Source organism: Phodopus roborovskii, unplaced genomic scaffold (genome assembly GCF_943737965.1).
Source record: "Phodopus roborovskii unplaced genomic scaffold, PHOROB, whole genome shotgun sequence".
Classification (NCBI taxonomy): domain Eukaryota; kingdom Metazoa; phylum Chordata; class Mammalia; order Rodentia; family Cricetidae; genus Phodopus; species Phodopus roborovskii.
Window position 1 is genome coordinate 1,572,632 of NW_026126619.1, and position 22,206 is coordinate 1,594,837.

The following is a 22,206-nucleotide window of genomic DNA, read 5'->3' on the forward strand; positions in this document are numbered from 1 at the left end:
TGATTGAGTCAACACTTGGTCTTCTGGGGAAAGCAAATCAGAATAAAATGGTGGTTAAAAACTGTAAAGAAGTTGCAAATATTCAAGGTCTGTTGATTGAACCACACATATCTCAAATTTGCTGCTCCTATAATTACATTTAACCATATGTTAATTAACCGTTTCTACCCCAAAAAAGAGAGACTGGGAGACTTTAAAAGAGCTACACCACACTCAATATTTAAGAGAAAAGAATATCAGGTTTGAAAAGGAGTTGGCTGCCCTGCAAGGTCTTCACTTTGGTGCCCTGGATGTTATCACTTGACAGGAGCAAGCTGAGAGGCATAGACCGGACTAACTGAGAGGATCAAGGAGCGAAGGATCAAGTCCACAGAGCCCTCTCTAGCAGTGAACAGGGTAAGTATGCAAGAGACTCTCTGAGTCTATTAGCTTATGGCAGCATAGCAGTACTGTACTGGTGAATGTTAGTTTTTCAAATTGAGGACAGACTGAGGTGACATATTTTGTTCTCAAAGTATTTTTCAATCTGTGGAAATTCAAAAGTTGGAGTCTCTGATTCTGGCAAAGTGGAGGCTAGTGGCTTCAACAATGTAGCAAACAGTAACGGGCATTTCAGATTTAAGACTTGGGCTTGGGGTCAGAGCATATGTAACTAGAGATGACTCTGGTTTCTATTTCATCCATATAGTATAGAACACATAGTCTTTTTTTTTTTTAATGAAAGACTCTTTATACCTATGAAACACTGTAGATAAAAGCATGTTTTTCAACTAAAGGTGACACAGATATAGTTAGCAATTTTGAAAATGTAATTTGCCTTGAGAGCATGCCAACCCTAAGGCCATCTGCAGACCAACGGCTGTGACAGTTGACAGTTGTTCTACACAAGGGTGGCATCAGCATTAGACATACACTTTACTGAACTCTAGAGCAGCCAGTACTTTAGTGACCAGGGCCAAGAATGGAAGAAAACAAATAAAAGCTAAAGCAAGAATCTATAAAAGTGTTCCAAGTGTCGGGCGACTCCCTGCACTGGCCAGGCAATCACGTGACTGCATATTCACAGGCTGCTGCTTCATTCAGAGCAGGGAGCAATTTCCCACAGTATTCTCCAGTGAACCCATACTAAGGGTGCCTTTTGCTATAGAGCCCCTCCCGTTTGTGTGCCTAGGAGCAGGATGCCCCTGCTGTCCACGTTGAAGGCAGCTCTGGCTGTAAGCAGCAGCTGCTGTCCTCTGGAAACTTGCGCCGTTCTATTTTCAGCTATATTCCCCAAAAGGATTGTCTTTATATAACAAAACAGCATTTGTACTACCAACTTTTTTAAAATGTAGCAAAGATGAGAACTTCTGCCTCAAATTCAAACCCCTGCGGTCTAGTCTTAAATCCCTCTACAGCAGGGAAACCCAAGAAGGCAACAACACAATGGTAGCCTTAGCCAAACACTAAGGAAATTTGACTGACAGAAGACTGACTGCACTTGATAATGAAGACAGTGTATTTATCCACTGACGTACAATACTGTATAATGCACTGGAAAAGGAGGGTGTGGAGCAATAGCACAGTTTGTAGTAATACGATATTGTGGCCCACCTCTTCCCACCAGGCTTCAGCTCCGCCCTAAAGTCTTTCCTACCCTCAGTGTATGTAGACACAGTGATGATGGAGACAGGCACCAAGACACTACCACAACCACAGGGATGCCATCTGCATCCAAACCACACCTGACTTTTTCCCTTCCTTCCTTCCTTCCTTCCTTCCTTCCTTCCTTCCTTCCTTCCTTCCTTCCTTCTTTCCTTCCTTCCTTCAGTATCGAACTATCTGCAGAGAATACAGATACACAAAACTCAAGTGAGTAGCTATGATTAGAATTATTTAAAGCCTCCAGAAACTTTCCAAATGTAATTCTGACGAGGAGGTCTTCCCACCCTCCCTAACAGAATCTAAACAAGGCCACCCTTGCCCGTGAGTCCTGCCAAATTTGCTGATGGGTGCTCAGGGTTTTAGTTTGCCTCCTTATTCTTCCTCTTCCTCCTCTTCATCATCATCTTTGTCACGGCAGTGTGTGGTCTCCTGGGGAGACAATGGGAAGAGGTTGGGGGGGGGGCTTAATCTCACTAACTGACCTTGAAAGCTGGTGCCGCTTATAGGGGGTGTCTTTGAAATTCACGGATGTGTGGTTCGGGAGGCGAGAGGGGATTCCATGCATGTGCTCAGCTGTTGATTCATGAGGCATCAGGACATGGGTGGCTCTCAAGAGGTAGCTGAACGGGTATTACAGCAGACTGAAGAAAGATGCTGCGTAAAGGTCAGCATATTGCATCAGTTGACTGACAAAGAGTGTCTGCCAAGAACCACTATGGAAAGGGGCTTCCCATCATCACATCGCACGTGTCCATGTCATGAGTTACTTCCTAATCCATCTCTGGATGGAACTAATGTTCATGGGTTCATTGCTATTGCTGTCAAGGTGCTTGTATGTGGGTGCCCATAAAGATGGCTGCACTCCATCAGCAAGTCATAAGACCCAAAGGTCAAAGGTATGGCCACAGTAGGGAGTAGAGTGTTTGGGTTCTTAGTTTAAATAACAACAGACCTGAATCTGAGGTGTGGCTACTCCTGATTCTCAAGCCTAGGAAACAAAAAGTTGGAGCTAAGGTGTGGTTACTGAACCCTTAGAATAAGTGAGGAAGAAAAGTCTGTTTGTTCCTGATACACTGTGTTCCCCTTTTTGAATAAGGTATGTATATAAGAGTAGTGAAAAATAAACTTGTGACATTTCAGTATTGACTCATCTACCCTCCTGACTTTTATTCTGTCTCTCTGTCTTTTCTTTATCCTCTATAGCTAGCCCCACTCAGGTATGGGTTTGGGGCCAGCCCCACAAAGACCGCTCCAGACACTTGTAGAGTTCAGCCAAGAAAATATCCAAGCCCTGAAGTTCTTCAGAAAGTGAACTCTCGTCAGTCCCAATGTGGATCTCTTGTGCAAGCGCAGGAGTCACCAAAAAAGTTCTCCACCCCTGCCGTTACTTTGACTTCAAAATGTCTCCAAAAATATGATCTCCAACGTATAAAATGTCTTTGCCCTTGGCTCCCCCTGACAGGTCATAGATTATACCAGGTGAGCCTCCTAAATAGATGATGCCGTACTGCAGGGGGCCTGTGTGGGTACCGATTTTCAGTCTTCCAGGTTTAGTGTCCACCTGACATAGTACTGTGCCTTCTCCAAAAAGGAGTGGTTTCCATGCACCCACTAAAATCAGACCAAAGTAAGATTGCTACAGTTGATGGGAGCTTCCCAGCTTGGGTCCATGTGGGAATTCAAACAGGGAAGTCATGATTTTATCTGTGTATGTATAGTCACTGTTAGTGACAAAAAGCACTTCCCCCATTTCCTTCATCCTGCTCAGAAGCAATGGAAATTTCCCATCTTTGACTACCTCTCAAGATTTGCAACTGTCTTTTCCTTAAGAGAGTCCTTGTAATGGACCCAGTCAACTTCCCTTACATCCTGGAACATGATGCTCCAGTATGGTCATAAAGAGGTCCCCATCTTTAAATCCTGTGTCACAACTGGTTTGTCTTGGACAGTTAGTTTAAAAAAGTACCTCCTAGGCAGGCCAATGGGTAGGTAGATCTCCGGAAGATTGAATAGTGTGTTTAGAAGATAAAACCATTCAGTGTTATCTCATTGCATACCTTTATTTGGACACTGCTCTCTAGTTTCTGGTCAAGAGTATAATCCATATCAAAAGCAAAACACTTTATTTTTTCCATGGCTAAACTTCACCAACTGCCACAGCCATCTCTGCATTGTCCCTCCCCACCCCCACGGCCCTGGCCCACATAGTCTTTTATAAGATTATACATTGCCCTTTTAATTGTTGTAAATCTTATATTTCAATGTGATTATGGTAATAAATTGTTGAAGCATCATTACGGATTTGTAATACTAGATAAGAGGTAACCCAGTCACAGAAAGACAAACATGGTATGTACTCATTCATATATGGATATTAGACATAGAGCAAAGGAATGACAGCCTAAAATCCACACCTCCAGAGAATCTAAGAAACAACGAGGACTCTAAGAGAGACATAAATAGTCCTCTGAGGAAGGGGAAAGGGACAAGAGCTCCTGAACAAATTGGAAGCACTAGGAAAGAGGGAGAGGGAGGAAGGAGGAAGAGGAAAGGAGAAGAGGAGGGGAGAGAACATGAGAGATCAGAAAGATTGAGTTGTGGGATGAATAGAGGAGAGCAAGAAAAGAGATACCTTAATAGAGGGAACCATTATAAGTTTAAAGAGGAATCTGGCACTAGGAAAATGTCCAGAAATCCACAAGAATGACCCAAACTAACAATGTAAGCAATAGTGGAGAGGCTACTTTAAATGCCCTTCCCCAATAATGAGATTGATGACTACCTTATATGCCATCCTAGAGCCTTCATCCAGTAGCTGATGGAAACAGAAGCAGACACCACAGCTAAACACTGAGCCCAACTCCTGGAATCCAGTTGTAGAGATGGAGGAGTGATGAGCAAAGGGGTCAAGACCATGCTGGGGAAACCCACAGAAACAGCTGGTCTGAGCAAGTGAAAGCTCATGAACCCCAGACTGGCAGCTGGGGAACCAGCATTGGACGGAACCAGGCCTCCTTAACTTGGGTGACAGGAGGACTGGGCAGTATATCGGGCTGATGGGAGATGCCATTCTGTAAGTATGTTTCTCATATTGGTTAATGAATAAAGCACTGTTGGCCAATAGGAAAGCAAGATAGGTGGGACTAGGAGACTAGGAGGAGAGAGGAAATAGTAAGGAGGAGATTCAAGATGGTGGACTCAAAGAGAAAAATGCCGGGGCCTCTCTCTGGTAAGATGAGACCACATGGGAATACTTAGATTAAAAGAAATATGTTAATGTTTAAGACAGAGGTAGCCAATAAGTAACACTAGTGATAGGCCAACAGCTTTGTATCTAATACAGTGTCTCTGCGTGTTATTTGGGGCTGGCATGGCTGTGGGCACAGACTGGCAGGGGGGAAAACTACTCCTAACATGGGGTCTCTTACAGTGGAACCGGTATTTATTCCTAGTGCATGAGTGGATTTTAGGAGCCTATTCCTCCATGGAGGGATACTCTCTCAGCCTAAATACACTGGGGGTAGGGGGGTAGGCCCTTCCCCAAACGATGTGACAGACTTTAATGATCCCCCATGGAAGACTTCACTCTCCCTGGGGAGTAGAGAGAGAGTAGGAGCGGGGAGGGAGGGGGTCTGTCGGGGACATGGGAGGAGTTACAATAATGCAGCCTGGCATTACTGGCTCAAGCCTTTAATCCCAGCACTAGGAAGGCAGAGGCAGGTGGATCTCTGTGAGTTCGAGGCCAGCCTGGTCTACAGAGCGAGTTCCAAGACAACCTCCAAAGCAACACAGAGAAACCCTGTCTCAAAAAAAAAAAAAAAAAAAAAAAAAAAAAGAAAGAAAGAAAGAAAACAATAAATAGTGTGTAGTAATTCCATAAAGCCCAGATTATGTGATTAACTGTGTCTATGTTCCCTCCATATATTTCTACTGAAAATAGTGCCTGATACTTAGCGATTGTGGGAGGAGATTGGAAACTGATCACATGCTATGTCCTGTGCTGCTTGGGTCCTGGGAACCTGGCTAAGGTCATGAAAGAATGAAGAAGAAACAGACAGATATGTACAAAGAAGCTGGGATCCATTAGGGTTCTCTGCCCTCTACAAGAACAACCTGGAACTCCTCTGTAAGTATTAAGTACACAGCGCAGAGGAGGGGTTAGCAAGTCTGTAGGAGATCAGTCACATGTTTAGGAGGAGGAAACCACAGTTGCCAATCTTTTCTCAAACTTATCAGTAGCTCATAGACATTTATTCTGAGATTAATGAGGAAAATTTTTATGTTGTTCATGAGCCTGGCCCATATGAGTAACAGCTTTCCCAATTTCGCATGGATCAATTGAGTCACAACAATGTTGCTTGTGTGTTTAGATAAAATAATCAATGTAACTTCCTCAAGTGTTTTCCTAGTAGTCCATCTTCCTAATTGAACAACAGGGAGTGTCAAGTGCACAAGTTGCTTCTCTTTAAAGCAGTAAAATTACGATTTTAAAAGGGAGATGTTTCTTTGAGAATGTTTTCTCTTCACTAAATTTCTTGGTACAAAATTGTCTTTGCAAATACGTTATTAACTGCATTAAAACATTTGAAATATACATAGAAGGATTAAATGACTGAGAAGTACATTCCTCTTTTACATGATATTTAATATTGGCCCTTATGTATTAGTATACATTATTTTTTAGTTTATTGCATATACATATGACATTTATATAATGCAAAGTATCTTAGCAATTGAATTGTTTGACTTGGCTTATGATTATAGAGTACATAGTCTTCCTATTTGCTAAAACTATATTTAAAACCATATACTTTTGTATTGGCCATGAATGACAATACTTTATATATCATCCTATCATCATAATCTGTACAAAGTATTTAAAGAATCACAGAAAATATTTTATCTAAAATTTTGTTTATTTACTTAGTCATCTACTTCTGTGCCAGGGATTAGGGGATTGAACCTGAGATTTGAGGAAGCAGTCTACCACAGAAAAATGTCAGCAACCATTAAAAACAACAAAGCATTTTAAATGTGAGCATGGTAATAGTTTGTAGGCACCTCAGTCTTGTTCCTGATTGTGATGAGAACAGTGGAAAGTGTTCGTGACCATGGAATCACCTCTTTTCTTATCAAGCAGGACAATGAGATTCAGCTTTGTTTACAAAATATAAATTAAATTACAGGAAAAGAGAGGATTGGGAAGAACATTCTGTACTACCTGAACACAAATTAAATTGAATATTACAATAACCTCCAAGAATATTCTGTTTTTTTGTTACAGTTGTTGCTCCCTTGTTTTCTTGCCTTTCCAATTTGTCCTATTACTGCACTTGACTAATGCAGTTCTGTCTTCTGTTTTCTGCACCAAGATTTTGTTTCACGCTGCTTAAATCCTCCTGTGCAGTGTTGTGGTTTAGCAGCAGACTCACACGAGCACTGTCACATGCTGCTCTTGTTGCTAAGAGCAACATTGCAGATGGTTAAAAAACGGGTATTATATGTCACATGTTACACCCGCAAACACATGTTGGTTAGAAAGAGCTTACATTACACAGGACAGTTTGCCTGCACACATTATAATTTAATGACTCTCAGTCATGCTCTTTAGAATAACATGCTGGACATCACTTAATAAAAGTATTTTCTGTCATTTTAGAGACAACTAACTATATTTTCTGACAATGTAGGCAATGAAAGAACTAGAGAGCTTTATAACCTTATATTGTTGTCTGAATAATCAAACACACTGTACAAACAAATGATCCTTTATTACTAAGTTGTGACATATACTTAACATCACCTCAAAGACAATAAGAAATACGCACAATATTTAAAATAAAAGGTGCACCGAAAGGACATGGTAAGTTTCATGACATATCTGAATTTCTAATTTCATTTCTGTGCCCTTATAGTCCATAGTACACAATGCATTTCTTATGATCTTTCCTTCAAGTAAATGTGTTTCAGACTTGCTTCATAATTGGGGATCTCATATGTGTTTTAAAATTTCTACAAATATGCACATATTATATATATGCAAATGGACTTACTGAGTATTGTCTTTGATATAGATATATATGTACATAAAATAAAATATTATTGAATTTAAATCCAGTTTTGTTTGGCTTTTCCATTTCAGAGTGAAAACCATTCTTTTCATGGATCAGCGACTCTGAGAATAGGCTTTGTCTGAATTTTTCTCATTCTGAATACTTGTCAATCATACTGGAGAGGAAAATTGAACAGATTATCTTGGGGAAAAATGACTGTGATTTTCATGTGATGAAAGTTGAGTATCAAGTTAAATCTCCATGGACAAAGAGAGTTGAAAAGCTTGAGCAATTATTCAGCTAATTAAAGAGAAAAAGAGGACAGAACATATCCTTATAGTCTTACTGAGGTGTTTCACATCTTTCTGTTACATTATACTACAGATATAAATTAATACTACTTAAATAACAAAATCACAATGGAGAAACTAAATATTTTGTAGTAGGAAAAATAATTTCCTCTTTAGGTATTCATATGCTTTTCAGAAAGCAATAACTATCTTCCGTGTGTGTGTGTGTGTGTGTGTGTGTGTGTGTGTGTGTGTGTTTCTTTGTTCTGATTTTTAAAAGCAGATAGGCTTAAGTCAGAAATTAGGATGTGAATGACCCCATTACATTGATGGAATATATAACTTGGAACATGGCTTATACTTTATGAGTTTCAGTTACTTGATATTTAACAGAGAAAACACATGAGATTGGAAAATTTACATGTAAGTATATTTTAGATGACAATTTTTTATGTAAATATGTCTTTTTCATGTAAATGCATCTTGCTCTTACTGGCTTATTGTGCTAGTTCATGGGCTGAAATTCATTCAAATTAAAAACATCATTAAAGGCACACAAGAAGCGGTGAAATAAGATTATTCAGTATCAGTTGTGATATAAATGTATATATTCAGGGTTTTTTTTGGGTGGGGGGAAGGTTTAACACCCAACTCCATTACCTGATTAAATTGTTCCTTGATAGGTTATGAGACAATAAATAAAATAGCCAATGGTCCTGATAACTGTACAAAGAGAATGGTAATTTTTAATGAATTCAGTGTCTTGTTTGAATTTCATCTAAGCAAATTATGTTGTGCATTGATAGATTTCTCTATGTCAATTAAGAAAATAAGCATAAAGCAATTTGAAAACTAAGTACATCTTTAATATTAATCATTTGGCAGTTAATCAGCCACCAGCAGTGATGCCTTTGAATCCTTTCTCTTTTTGTTTTCTCTCAGTCCAAAATTTGTGAGCTACACCCTCAAGTTTCTTTTCAAAGGACAGTGTCATGACTCTTCACGGGCACACTTCTCACTACTGATATGTTTTTGATAGCTTCTCTGTTTCAGAATATTTTTACGCATTGGAGATTTTAGAGAAGTATATTTTGTGGTCTTTGTAGAAAAATAATTCTTAGGGAAATATTTTGACTTCAGGAATATTTTAGAGAACAGTAAATATATCTATAAATACTGAATCCATAAGATAAGTTAGCCTTCCATTTCCCAAGGCTCTGAGAACTTTTACTGAGAATCTTGTGTGGTGCTTAGAATACAGTGCTGGTCCATTGCCTTTGCAGAAAGCTACACTATCCCATTGCAGGGACAAAAGAGCAGTTTGAATTATAATAAGCATTTCAGGGGGAAAATGTATCAAATATTGTAATTCTCAGTAATAAAGGAAATTGGCCTACTCATGTCTGGAAAAAATGATATTTACGCTAATAACTGTAGGAAGGATAAGAAGACTCAGATGGAGAGGTGGGAATGGTGTAGAGAAGAAAGTTGGGTGGTGCCCACTGGAACAGAGGGGTTTGAATGCAAGGGTGAAGAAGGAAGAGGGTGGATTCTGTGGGGTTTCTTATGGTGCCCTTGACACCATTAGGTCCTACAATCCTTCCTCTCCCTCTTTAGCAGGGTTCCCTGAGCTCCACATAATGTTTGCCTGTGGGTCTCTGCATCTGTTCCCATCAGTTGCTGGGTGAATTCTCTCTGATGACAGTTGAGCTAGGCACCAATCTTCGAGTATGGCAGAATAGCGATAGTTAGGCATCAGTACATTGACTTTTTTTTGCCATTTGTGTCTAGCTCTATCCTTGGTCTTTGGGGTATGATCACATGAACTTTTGTAAATGTAGTCAAGGCTGTTGAAAAAGCATAAATGATAGATGATGGGAGAAGCTAAGAAGTGTGTGTGGGATTAATAAGATAGCCTGGGAAAGATACAAGTGCTGATATAGATTAATAATGAAATCTAAACAGCATAACAAAGTGGATTTGAGGTTGCTTGGCTATTGGTAGGGCATGTGAGATAATGGGGTGGAAATTTCAACAAAACCAAATATATTTCTCCTTAGAACACCTAGCAACAATGAAGGAAGAGTGAGCCAGAAATTCTACTAGGAAATACTCATGGGAAATGGAGTAGTGTCAGGCAGGTTGAGTTAGGAGCATACGGAAGATTTAAATGGAAAAGAGAGGGAGATCACATTAAGGAAGGACATATTTAATTACATTTATCCAATACCCATGGTCAGCACTGAAACATATATCATATATATATATATATATATATATACATATATATATATGAGGGTAATAACTGTTAATGAAAACAGACCCATGAATTTAAAGGTGAGCAAGGAAGAGTATAAGGGAGGGTTTGAAGGTAGGGAAGGGAGATGTGATATAGTAATAATATTAAGAATAAAATTTACAAAGTGAAGTAAAAGAAAGCCCATATTGCATGCACTTGGTAATATAATGAACGTGATTATTGCTAGGCTTACATAGATGGAGAGTCTGCCTATGGCTGTAGCTTAGCTGACAGAGGGCTTACCTTGAATGCCTGAAGCCCTGGGCTCCATCCTTTATTGCCTTCTGTAGGACTAGAAATATGGGAGTGTTGATTCAAATGCTAATACTTCATTTCATTTAACCCTTCATTTAATTCTCCTGACATTATCTGTATAGCAAAATCAGAGATTCATAAATTGCACACAACTATATGCATATATTTCTGTGTGTGTGCATGATGAGAACTGGATATAGAAACCAGCCTAGTAGGGAAGGAACCAAAAAACAACTCTTCTCTGAGTAAACTCACTGGAGGCCTCCAATGCCAGAGTTTTGGCTCCTGGCTCCTTCTTAGCTCTTATGCTTATCTGAAAGCCCTAGAGAGAACATGAAAAAATTGAAGAGAGACCTGGACACCTTAAAGTTGGATCAGCTGGATTGATTAGCTCATCTTCTCCTTCCTGTGTCATGGAAGTTTCTGCCATAAGTCTTTTGAAAAGAGTCCAGATTAGGAACTCAGTGCCACCCTGCGTCTTGCTGGACCCCTTCTGCTCTACAAGAGAGCTCTCTCTCTGTCCCTGTCCCTGTCCCTATCCCATCTCTGTCTCACGCTGTCTCTATCTCCGTCTCTCTTTAGAAATGTTTAAGGAAGAATATGCAACTATTTTTTTAAACAGAAATAAAACAGGGGTTTAAGGGGAAAGATCTTGTGAATGAATTCTCAGAAGATGGAAGAAGAAACCCACAAGTGAAGTCTGACCCAGTGACTTTCACATCAAAAGCTGCTTCTAGAAGGCCCGTGACACAGATAATGGGATTTGTTTTTAGCACCACTAACTAGAAGACTAATATTTCTTGACAGCTGCATATATAATTAGTGGATAAGATTATAAATTCACTGACTTAAAGCATTTTTTTAAAAAATTTTTAGTTATGTCTGAACACGGGCTTTTCTGAGGAGACATGCCAGATACAATTTACATTATGTAGGTAGGTCTTAAGAATAAATCTTGTGATATTGCTGGCTGTGATTCAAAAGAATAAAGATTTAAAAATTTAAATCCTAGAGTACATTTCTTAATGATTACTCATTCAGCCAGTTTACTCTTAATTAACTTATGTACTAATATCTTATGTCTGTCCTTTAAAATATATGATGGATATTAAGCATAGATAACTTATTATCTATTGGTTTAATACGGGGAGTAATATAAATTCTACTTCTATTTTTAAGTTCCTTCATTGGTTTATTATTTTAATTATACATATTTTAAGTAAATAACGATAGTTTAGAAGAAAATTATTTATTTCCAAATGATGTCAAACATGAGATATATATTTAGATGTAATACATTTAAAATAAAATACCTTCATTTACACAATCAGTTGCATGCATGTGTGCTTAATCAGTTCTTCAAGGATTTCTAATAATATATTTTTAATAAATTCACCTCCATTTTCTAGCTCTTCCTAAATCTATCCCTTTTCATATTCACCTAAATTTGTTTAAAAAAAAAACAAACAAAAACACATAAATGTGCTGTTGGATGTGTGTCTTTTCAGTAAAGTTTGGCCAACCTACTAGAGAACACACACTTCAAAAAAACTAACTGTGCTTTTTCCAGTGGAAAACTAAGAAACCATGTCAGGTTGTGGTTTTAAAAAGCATGTAAATCTTAACCATGATAATTTTAAGTGTGAAATTCAGTAACTGTAAGTAAGCTTCCATTATTGTGAAACAGCTTTAGAATATTCTCACCTTGAAAATTTAAAATCTATGCCTGTTAAATAATCCCTTTTGTAACCACTCCAATCTTATAATTTCTCAGTACTATTAACTTTCTGTTACTTAGAATTAAAGTACTTTAAATACCTCATATACATGAAATCATACAGTATTTGTCTTTTCCTTTTCTTAAATTTAAATTTGAAACAAGCTTTTTTTACATGTCAATTTCAGTTCTCTCTCCCTCCCCACCTCTTCTCCCCCCTCCCACTCAACACCCATCACATCCCCTCCCTGCTCCCCAGGAAGGGTGAGACCTTTTCATTGGGGATCTTCAAAGTCTGTCATATCATTGGAGCAGGCCCTAGGCCCTCCCCTTTGTGTCTAGACTGAGAGAGTATCCCTCTTTGTGGAATGGGCTCCCAAAATCCATTCATATACTTGGGATAAATACTGATCCATTACCAGAGGCCCAACAGACTGCCCAGTCCTCCTAACTAACACCCACATCCAGGGGTTCTGAGTCAGTCCTGTGCTGGTTTCCCAGCTATCAGACTGGGCTACCCCTCATTTCTGTCAGCTGTTTCTGTGGGTTTCTCCAGCCTGGTCTTGACCCCTTTGCTCATCACTCCTCCCTCTCTGCAACTGGATTCCAGGAATTCGGTTCAGTGTTTAGCTCTGGGTGTCTGCTTCTCCTTCCATCAGCTACTGGATGAAGGCTCTAGAATGGCATATCTTGTGGTAATGCTAATCAAACAAGTGAAAGACCTATATAATAAGAACTTTGAGTCTTTGAAGAAAGAAATTTAAAAAGAGACCAGAAAGTGAAAAGATCTCCCATGATCTTGGATAGGTAGGATCAACATAGTAAAAATGGCAATCTTGCCAAAAGCAATCGGCAGATTCAATGCAACCCTCATCAAAATCCCTGCACAAGTCTTCACAGACCTTGAAAGAACAATACTCTACATTATATGAAAAAACAAAAGACTCAGGGTAGCCTATACAACAAAGGAAGGAACTTCTGGAGGCAGCACCATCCCTTACTTTAAGCTCTATTGTAGAGCTATAGTCTGGAAAACAGCTTGGTATTGGCACAAAAATAGACAGGTAGACCAATGGAATATAATTGAAAACCTAATGTTAACTCACACACCTACAAACACCTGATTTTTGACAAAGAAGCTAAAATTATACAATGAAAAAAAAAGCATCTTCAACAAATGGTGCTGGCATAACTGGATGATGGTGTGTAAAAGACTGCAGATAGATCCATATCTGTTGCCATGCACAAAACTCAAGTCCAAATGGATCAAAGACCTCAACATAAACCCAGCCACATTGAAGAGAAAGTGGGAGGTGCCCTTGAAGGAAATGATACAGGAGACCACTTCCTGAACATAACACAAGTAGCACAGACACTGAGATCAACAATTAATAAACAGGACCTCCTGAAACTGAAATAGTCAACAATACAAAAAGGCAGCCCACAGAATGGGAAAAGACATTCACCAACCCCACATCTGACAGAGGGCTGATTTCCAAATTACACAAAGAACTCGAGAAACTAGTTACCAAAACACCAAATAATCTAATTAAAAAGTGGAGTACAGAAGTAAGTAGAGAGTTCTCAATAGAGGAATCAAAAATGGCTGAAAGACACTTAAGAAAGTAAAATACTATCTTAGTCCTGTCAGATGACTAAAATCAAAAACACCAAAGACAGTTTATGCTGGGGAGGATGTGGAAAAGTTGGAAACACTCCTCCACTGCTGGTGGGAGTGCAAACTCATACAGCCACTTTGGAAATCAATATGGCGGTTCCTCAGGAAAATGGGAATCAGTCTACCACAAGATCCAGTAATTCCACTCTTAGGAATATACACAAAGGATGCAAATTCATACAATAAGGACATCTGTTCAACTATGTTCATAGCAGCATTATTTGTAATAGCCAGAACCTGGAAACAACCTAATTCCCTTAAACTGAAGAATGGATGAAGAAAATGTGGTACATTTACACAATGGAGTACTACTCAGTGGGAAAAAAACTAAAAAGACAAAAAACAATGGAGTCTTGAAATTCACAAGCAAATGGATAGAACTAGAAGAAACCATCCTGAGTGAGGTAACTATTGTGTTAAATATTTCCACTTACAATGTTTTATGCACTTTATTTTTTACCATATTATATGTATGTATACTTTTCTTGTATTCAAGACATTTTGTATATTGATACAATTTGGGATATTTATCTTGCTGCCCTTTATAGTTCTACCTCTTGTCTTGACACTTATACTCTACCTCTATTTTAGGGATTTACATGTATGTATATGTAAATAGTTATATTGTTTAAGTATTTGTTCCTGCTTTACTCAGGAAAGTTTTAATCAGTCTTTTTAGCTAAGTTCCCGATTATTACAGATTATCTTCACTCACATTTCCTGTACCTATGAGATTAGTCAGATATAGATGCTTAATCTTCAATCACTTCATAGACATTCAGAACATGGCATTTACATGTTTTAATATTAGTACTCCATTGACATGAGACACTGTTGCTCCTGACAGCACCATGCACTGTCCCGAAAATATGTTGGACACTGTTGTTGCTCCTGCTGGAGTTCAATCTCGCCTCAGCTAATGGCCTGTTGGGCATAGAATTGCCCCCACCTTGACCACTGATTTAGACATGCAGTCCTATGTACTTGCAGGAGACAAATACAGAAGACTGCTTGACCTTGCCAAGTCAGGGTAAGACAGCCATTCTATTTCCCTGCTGTTGTTGTGGTCTGTCAAGTTCTCTTGGCCTTAGCCAAATCTGGGTGTACCAACGTCGCTGTGAGACCTAGGGTGACTGTTCAGGTGGCTTGCTGTTTCTGTCCTTGCTGCACCTTTTGGAAGTTGTCCATCCGCATTTCCTGTCTACTCTAGTATTGTTAATTTCCTTCTCAGGTCTTGATGAGGTTAAAGATTAAACTATCATAACTATTATTCTCTCTTCCTAGTTAGATATATTAGGTACTAGACTTACGTTTTCCAACTTAGGACAACTCTATTGTAAACTCCATTATGCCCTCACCCTAGGACTAGATATGTAGGTCATTTTGTTCTCGATTTTCCTTTTCTTGGAACACACTTGTTATTCACTGTTTTGTACATAGTTTTGTAGTAAGCCTAAATCTTTTCTTTAGACTAAAAGGGGAATTGTAGTGAGATAGTCCTTCTGTGGCACTGACCACGCCCATTGGGGGTGGAGCCATGGGCGGAAGTGACCTGTGGAAGAAGGTTGGAGGGGGCCAGGAAAGGTGCTCGCTTTCTGGCCTGACTCGGACAGCAGAGGATCGGGTTGAATTTCCTGGTGTTCATCTGTCTAGGTTGTAAGTTATTTCTCCCTGAATAAACATCTATTCGGCCTATTTGTTTATCCTGATCCTTATTTACCGCAATAGGTAACCCAGTCACAAAAAGACAAATATGGTATGTACTCACTCATATATGGATTTTAGACATAGAGCAAAAGATTAACAGCCTACAATTCACACCGCCAGAAAAGCTAGGAAACAACATGGTCCCCACAGTAGGAGAAAGAAACAAGATCTCCTGAGCAAACTGGGAGCTTGGGGGAAGGGGAGAGGGAGTTTGGAGGAAAGAGGGAGAAGAAGAGGGGAGAGGAGGGCATGAGGGAGCAGGAAGATTGAGTCAGGGAAAGAACAGAGGAAAAGAGATACCATAATTGAGGGAGCCATTATAGGTGTAAAGAGAAATCTGACACTAGGGAAATGTTCAGTATTTGCCTTTCTACTCATGATTTATTTAATACAACTCCAATTTTCATCCATGTTATAGACAGTAGTAATATTTACCCTTTAAAGCTGAAATATATGTTCTTGTAAAATTTTATTTGTACGGCTTGTTCAATATGTTTGTGCTCTATTTATGTGCCTAGTGACTGTGATAGCGAGGGTGTGGTATTGGGGTCCCCTGAAATGATGGATTTTGAGTCACCATATATATTCAGGGAATCAAGCACAGATCCTTTCAAAAAGCAGCAAGTTCCCTTCATTACTGTCTTAGTCAAGGTTTCTATTGCTTTGACAAAATTCCATAACTAAAAAGCAAAGAAGGAAAGGGTATGTTTGGCTTACACTTTCACTTTATTGTTCATCAGTGAAGGAAGTCAGGACAGGAACTCAGGCAGGGCAGGAACCTGGAGGCAGGAGCTGATGCAGAGGCCTTGAAGGGGTGCGGCTTTCTGGATTGCTGCCCCTGGCTTATGCAGCCTGTTTTCTTATGGAACCCAGGACCTCCAGGCCAGAGATGGCATCTCAGTCAACTAGGTCCTTCCTCATTGATCACTAATTGAGAAATGCTTCACAGCTGGATCTCATGAAGGCATTCCCTCAACTGAGATTTTCCTCTCTCCAATGATTCTAGCTTGTATCAAGTGGACACACAAAACCAGCCAGAACAGCTACTGAATCATCTATTTAGTTCTAAATTTCACACACACACACACACACACACACACACACACACACACATTCATGCATGTGTGTATGTATATTTACATTGATTTTCCTAGTCTTTAGTGGTAATTATACCTCCCTATGTTATGGCAACCACCCTCCATTAGTTAATTAATTAACTAATGAATTTTTAGAGATAAGCTTTCTCTTTGTAGACCAGATTGGCCTCACACTCACAGACATCTGCCTGCCTCTACCTCCCAAGTGCTGAGATTAAAGGCATGTGCCACCGCTGCCCAGCTTCCCTCTCTTAACTTAGCCCTCCCCTTTCCATTATTCACTTGTAACCTTTTATACTACTACACCCTATCTCCTCTCCTTTGCAAGCCCCCCTCATGACCTCTTACTAATTTCTATGAGTATTCCAAACAAAACACACATATCTGAAGATTCCAGGCTAGCTATCAGCCACAAATGAGAAAAACAAAAGAAAACAAAACAAAACACATCTAACTTTTGTCCTTGTGTCCCTGGGTTACCTCTCTCAGAAAGATTATCTCTGGAGCCATCCCTATCCCTGACAATTTTATAATCCCATTTTTGTATACAGCTGAATATTGTCCTATTATGTGCATGTACCCTGTGTTCACTATCCATGCATCACCTGATTGGCATGTTTTTCCATGTTCATTAAGTTTTTTGCCACCTGGGTTTTATGAATAAGGCAGCAATGAACACAGATGAGCAAATATCTCCATAGCGGGGTGTGAATGTAGATGGACATGGTGGCTGAAGGGTACTGGGAGGAACTGGACAGAAGGAGCAGGTGAAATTTTACCCAAATATTAAATACATATGTGACATTCTCAAATAATAAGTAAAATATACCCATAAAAATGTAGCGATACCGTAAGCCTGTGCAGGGAGGTTTTAAAATTTCCTCTATCATTGAAAATTAGAAACAGCATTCAATACAAGTCATTATTTTGCAAGTTGAGTGTGATTTAATCCAAAAACATTTTTGTTTTAATCTACTAAGCCTCAACCCCAGCCTACCCTACATTGTTCTGACCTGTTTGTAATTCTTTCTCTTAGTGGACATCAAGAGCATCAAGAGTCAAAACTGTTTACAAACACTAAGTCTCCAGGTGGAGGGTATGTTATAAGTGGTGGGGTCCTTGTGCAGCACACGCAAAGCATTTCCAGCATCGCATAAATCTCAAAAGATGGGAAGTGGAAGAAAAAAGTTAATCTCAGCTGTATTATAAATTACAGGGCAGAGGAAGAAAACATAAAAACTTGTCTAAAAGGAACCACCACCACCAACAAATACAACACATCTTCGTATCATCCAATCATCACAGAAAACACGTCTATGACATCACATCGCTTTTATTTCAGGTGGCACAGCCTTCATTGGGGAAATCTACTTAAAAGTCCCCATGGTCACCTGCACAACAGCTAGTAGATAGGGAAGCAATATGCAAGCCCCCTTCTTGTCGTTGGTCCTCTACCTGTCTGACATGCTCAGCACTACCTAGACCTAAGTCTCTCTAGAGTAGGTAGTATGGTAGTTGGCATCTGTTTGCACTGCCTTCTCATCACATCTCAGTCAAGCACGTCCTTTTAGAGGGAAAGTGTCTGCAATCAACTGAACATGCTACAGGAGATTGTGGGAGTTACCGTGTGAGTGGTGACAGCTTTCCTAGTTTGTCCTTACTGTTTGTCATATTTGTAAAAATACAGAGATAGCATCGTTTGGGTACATAAGGGCAGGAGAGTTACACTCGCCTGTCTAAAAAATCACAGCCACACCTTCAGAACACATTCATTGATTTCTGAGCTCACAATCCTCACTAGCCTGCTTATACTAACATCCAGCTAGAACAATTAGTAGAGTTTCCAAAGACGGTTCTCAACATTTCCTCTCATCTCTTTTCCTGATGGGAGATGTCATTCTGTATATGTTTCTCATACTGGTTAATGAATAAAGCACTGTTGGCCAGTAGGAAAGCAAGATAGGTGGGATTAGGAGACAAGGAGGAGAGAGGAAGTAGTAAGGAGAGGGAAGATGGAGAGTGGAGAGAAAGCAGAACCGGCGTTCCTCCACTCTCGGTAAGACCACGTGGAAATACATAGAAATGGGTTAATAATTAAGATAGAGCTAGCCGATAAGAAACAAGTAACTGGCCAACAGGATTATATCAAATACAGAGTCTCTGTGTATTAATTGGGGCTGGCATGACGGCGGGACAAGTCCAACGGTGGGACAAGACTGGCGGCGGGCGGAAAAACCGTACTTGTTACATTTTCTTAAATGCCATTTACCTTTTCTGTTATGAAAAGGAAGTTAATGTCTTTTCTATTGAATCTGGGGTGGACCTCACCACTGTGAAGAAAGGCTTGCTCTGAGACTTTGGAATGAATACATATAAAAAAATATAGTATGTCACTTCTTCCTCTGCCCTCTGAGAACACTGATATGAACATGGACAGCGTTTAGAAAGGACATATCTGCAAGTGGCCACATGGATGAATAACAAGGACTCAGCCATCTAATCATAGCTGTCATCTGTATGTTCCATCATAACACTCAAGCTTAACTGACAGGCAAGTTGAATATCTGGGTTCCAAGTAGTCCACAGAATTTGAGATATAGCAAAACTGTAACATTTTTATGATACTAATCATTATTAATTTTATTACACCACAACCACAGATTCTCCTCCCGGTCCTCCCCCCACTTCCCCTCTATATGCTCCCATCCACTTCTCCATTTCTATTCAGAAAAGGTCGGTGCTGCAAGTTATCAACCAAACATGGCATATATGATACTAATTTATTGTGGGGAATATTTGTTAATATAGGAATAGACAACTCAAATAGCAAGAATCACCTAACTCCTGTGTCTTCTATAATGTACAGAATCTTACATTTTCTTATTATTTTTTACAACTAACAAAATACCTCTGCTGAGTTTAGACAAGTTGGCTCTTAACTTTTTGCTTCATCTTGCATCTCATCCACTGAAAACAAATTGCAACAAAAACCTCAGATCCTCGCACAATAGACAAAGCAAAACCAATTACCCCTTTAACTCTGGCAAATACTAATGAAGTACTTATTTCAATTACATATGATACTATAAAACAAGACCACGTAGACACAACCAGCAAAGAGACAGGAGATGACCAGCTAGGCTTCATCAATATATGTGCTGGTTGGGTGAGAAAAATCCTAGTTTCCCAGCATGAAGATTGGGATTTTATCTCCACGACTAAAGCTGAGCACCACAGCATGTCTGTAATCTTACTGCTCTTACTGTGACAGCAGGGACAGAAGAATCATTGGAAGTTGGGGGTTCAGGTAGTCTGGAAAACCCAGAGGTGAACAACAAAAGATATACTCTTGTCAAGCAAGATAGAAAATGGCTGACACACAGGATTGTCCTCTGATTACCATGTGGCATGCAACCACACATACACTCAGGCATGCACGCACGCACGCACGCATACAGGCACCAAGAAATGAGTTTTGGCACACATCCTATAAGCAATGAACAAACAAACACACTGTAGCTGTATTTTGTGAGGAACTACACTATATGAGTTATTGTGAAATCTTTAAGATAGAATTTACATAAGTAAGATGACCTTAAATATCAAGTCATTTCAGAGGATTCTGGTTAGGGTTACCCTATTGCTTGCTACTTGGTGGATCCATAGGACAAATAAACAATCTGGAATTATTAACAATTTTTAACAATTATATATATGTGTATATATATATATATTATATAAATGTAAAGAACTAAATTTCTATAGAGAACTGGGAATACTTCTGTACGTGTTTCCCATGGCAACAGTGAAGTTGAATAAAGAGGCCTAGCAGCCTGCTAAACATTGTATTGGAGATGTAACATCTGTTTATTTACAGACGCACAGACGGATGTTTGAAGGGCTGCCTTAGGATTTAGGATGTCTGACTGGTCTTGAAACCCAATTTCTCTTGCACCGCTCTTGGCCTCAGTGTAAGCATTTCAGTGATGAGATATATTTACTGTATTTCATTCTTTCATTCATTTATTCATTTATTCACTTAGAATTATTTTCAGTGTCTATAAAAGCTAGGTAGGAACACTGAGAATCACAACAAGGTTTCCTCTTGATTGTTGGTGTTGTAATCTAGATACTGTTTAGAAAAATGAAGTGTGTGAAATAGATTACATATATTATTTATAGTGTATATTTTGTCCTAAAAGGACACATATGGCCCAAAATGAAACTCAGTATTTAAGAGACAAGGTACTCAGCTTTATTTCTGATATTGCCTTGAAGTTGTGTGAGATCAAATGAGAGTGCTTGTTGAAATCACAACAATGTCCCCAGAAGAGTTTAGCAGTAATTACTAAAATGCTATCTGAGCCATAATGCAACCACTAAGAGATGGATCACACTCACAGAGCTCAGATGAAGTGGAGGGTAGTGGTCCACACGGATGTGTAAAACTAAATGAGGGTATGTTTTAATAATTCTCCTCCCTCTGTTTCTGGAGGCTTAAAATCCATTTATTCACTAATGAAATAAGTTTTGACTTGGGAGCTCAGGAGAGGTAGAAAGAGCAATTCAGGGGCTTGGGGATGGGGTGATTTTTTGTTTGCCAACTTACAGTGGGGAATGAACTTTGTTACAAAATATACCAATGTATTTGTTAAGAAAAAAAAAACATACCAAATGGATTATGGAAGTTGCCCTACATCTGCTCACTGAGATTTTTTTTAAATTTAAGTTTGAAACATGCTTGTTTTATATGTCAATCCCAGTTCCCTCACCTTTACCTTGTCCCACGTCCCCCTCAACCTCCATCCCATACTCTTTCTGCTCCCCAGGGAGAATGAGGCCTTCCATGGGGAGATCTTCAAAGTCTGTCATATCATTTTGAGAAGGACGTAGGCCCTCCCCCATGTGTCTAGGCTCAGGGATTTTCCCTCTATGTGGGATGGGATCCCAAAGTTCATTCACTTAACATCTTTTTTAAAAATCACTTATATTTTCACCTATTCAAAAATACTATTTTCTTATAAGAGTAAAAGAAAAACCGACTTAATGTCTGTCCCCCCCCTTAGTCAAGGCAGAAAGCAATATGTTATCATTTATTTGCTTTCCCCCTTTTCTTTGCATCCTTTTCAAATCAAATAAGCTACGGTACCCTGCTGGCATTATCTTCTTAGTGTTCCAACATCAGTCTTTTTCCCCCCAATTCCTCAGCATCTTCTCAGCATCCCCCATTTCTTATCACCATTCAAGACTACTGGAAGGCTTCCTGACTATGTTTAATCCTCCAACACACACATTAGCATGACTACTTTTTTTTAAATTCACTATGTAGAAGCAGGACTGTATTCTACTTGATCAGATTATTCATTCCATCAAATCTTCAGTGTCCAAGGAATTAAACTAAATTCCCACTTAGCTGGTTAACTCCACTAAGCATATAACAAGATTCTTAGTCATGAAGAGTGTTTC

At 39.2% G+C, this 22,206-nt stretch overlaps 1 pseudogene; it reads right to left on the reverse strand.

Annotated features, from left to right (window-relative positions):
- Positions 1–1,923: 1,923 nt before the first annotated feature.
- On the reverse strand, positions 1,924–7,506 carry LOC127237970 (cytosolic purine 5'-nucleotidase-like; annotated as a pseudogene).
- Between the last annotated feature and the right edge of the window lie 14,700 nt (positions 7,507–22,206).